General features: G+C 54.5%; 1 long non-coding RNA gene across 1 annotated transcript; it reads left to right on the top strand.

Annotated features, from left to right (window-relative positions):
- The first annotated feature begins 209 nt into the window (after positions 1 to 209).
- On the top strand, positions 210 to 2,205 carry LOC115384634 (uncharacterized). The gene is made up of 3 exons (XR_003930923.1): positions 210 to 483; positions 982 to 1,066; positions 1,629 to 2,205. It is a non-coding gene; the product is annotated as an uncharacterized LOC115384634 (long non-coding RNA).
- The last annotated feature ends 278 nt before the right edge of the window (positions 2,206 to 2,483 follow it).

The following is a 2,483-nucleotide window of genomic DNA, read 5'->3' as shown; positions in this document are numbered from 1 at the left end:
CCTGCTGGATGTGCCTTGTGGGACCTTCTTCCGGTCCTCATGAGGGAAACAGTGTTTTCTTCACCATGTTGTTACTGAAACAGTCAAAGGTCAAAACATTTCTTTAGGGTTCGGCTGTGTGGTGGTCTGGGTCAGGGTCAGGGTCAGGGTCAGGGCTAGATATGGAAGGTCCCCACGAGGATAGAAATACGAACGTGTGTGTGTGTGTGTGTGTGTGTGTAGGTGGAGATGTTGTCATGGCGACGGTCTGGATCACACAAACAGTGGGAAATTCTTTGGAACTTTCAGGAAGCAAACAGAACGTCAGCTGAGAGACCAGACCCCGGTCTGACTGTGTGTGTGTGTGTGTGTGTGTGTGTGTGTGTGTGTGTGTGTAGGTTCCTGGCCAATGGCAGGATGTCAAGTGTTTCCAATCCTGTTGTGGAGGATGAAGCTCCGCCCACTTCTTCTGCCACAACAGCACACTCTAATAGACACACACAGGTGAGTACACACAGTCTCTCACACACACACACACACACACACACACACACACACACACACACACACAAACAGATTCACACACACAGACACACACATGTCTGGTCTGCTATTCCTGTGGGGACTTACCATTGACTCCCAGTCATATCTAACCCCTGACCCTAACCCAGTCATATCTAACCCCTGACCCTAACCCAGTCATATCTAACCCCTGACCCTAACCCAGTCATATCTAACCCCTGACCCTAACCTAGCCTGACCCAGACCAAAACCTTGCCTAACCCTAAAGAAACGTTTTTGCACTTTTACTCTTTTTAGTAACATGTCCAAGAAAACACTGTTTCCACCGGCGGGGACCCCGTTATGGGTCCCCCCCGAGACACACAGTCGGGTCTCAGTCCCCACCGGAGTGTATAAACATGTACACACACACACACACACACACACACGCACACACACACGCACACACAGTGTGATGTGTGTTAATCTGCTTTGACACAGAGGAGGAAGAAGGTGCGAAGAATCCCTGCTGAGGTGACTGGAGAGCAGGCCCCGCCCCCTGCCCCGCCCCCTGCCCCGCCCACAGGTACATCCCACCCATAGATATCATATAAAAACTAGATGCCTTAAGGCGGAGTCAGCAACGTCGTTCACTGGCGGCCATCTTAGTACAGTGGACCACTCTGGGGCGCTCTGTGTAATCTAAGGGAAGGTGAGTGATTTACACTAATTAAAATACTCAACTCACTGAATTCCTCATGGATTTACAGACAGTTTGATTTATTACTAACGTTACGTTGCTATGATGCAGACTAAATTTTAATATCACAACTTTTCTTTTTGCATGCAGTTAAATGCCTACATGTCTGACGTTTATAACAAACCAAGTCGTTTGAAAATCGATTGAAAATTGAGCAATCTATAGCTATTTCAAAGTTGACGCTCAATTGACATTAATGTGATGAGTGAGTGAGCGGCCCTGTACCAAGATGGCCGCCATGTGACGACGTTAGTCCCCATTGGGTTACAGCGCGCATGAGCCATCTAGTGTTTCTATATATATCTATGATCCCACCTGCCTCCAACATCTCAGTGTGACTTCTCTGAGGCGCTGACCTCTGACCTCTGACCTCCTGCTGGGTTTGCAGATCTCAGCTCCGTGGGCCAGCGGCTCCCGTTCCCAGCATGCTCTCTGAGGGCCACCCCGGGTCCCCCCGGCCCCCCCCGGGCCCCCCGGGCCCCCCGGCCCCGTTCAGGCCGCCGCCCCCCCTGCTGAGTACCACTCGGACTCGGCCGAGTCCCTGGAGGAGATCCCGGTGGCCCTGGCCAAGCTGGGCTCCACTGCACAGCGAGTCCTCCAGGCCTTCCCCCGGCCCCCCCTCCGGGGGCCCCCCTCCCTCTGGGGGCCCCCCTCCCCCCAGCCCAGGACTAAAAGGAAGGGGGCCTCCTCCCGCCTGCACAGAAACAGTGTGGTCTTCGTGACCCGGGCCAGCGGGGCCCCTGCTGAGTCCCGGGAGGAGGTCCTGGTCCCGGGATCCAGAACCAGACCCTCCAGGTTGGGATCCCAGACCTCCCTGGGTTTAGGTGCAGCCCCGTGGACGGAGCACTAAGACCAGGTCAGACCAGGAGAGACCAGGTCAGACCAGGTCAGACCAGGAGAGACCAGGTCAGACCAGGAGAGATCAGGTCAGACCAGGAGAGACCAGGAAAGACCAGGAGAGATCAGGTCAGACCAGGAGAGACCAGGAAAGACCAGGTCAGACCAGGAGAGACCAGGTCAGACCAGGAGAGACCAGGAAAGACCAGGTCAGACCAGGAGAGACCAGGTCAGACCAGGAAAGACCAGGTCAGACCAGGAAAGACCAGGAGAGATCAGGTCAGACCAGGAGAGACCAGGAAAGACCAGGTCAGACCAGGAGAGACCAGGTCAGACCAGGAGAGACCAGGTCAGACCAGGAGAGACCAGGTCAGACCAGGAAAGACCAGGTCAGACCAGGAAAGAC

Source organism: Salarias fasciatus, unplaced genomic scaffold (assembly GCF_902148845.1).
Source record: "Salarias fasciatus unplaced genomic scaffold, fSalaFa1.1, whole genome shotgun sequence".
Lineage (NCBI taxonomy): Eukaryota > Metazoa > Chordata > Actinopteri > Blenniiformes > Blenniidae > Salarias > Salarias fasciatus.
The sequence above is the reverse complement of the archived record's forward strand: the minus strand, read 5'-3'. Positions and strand labels throughout refer to the sequence as shown.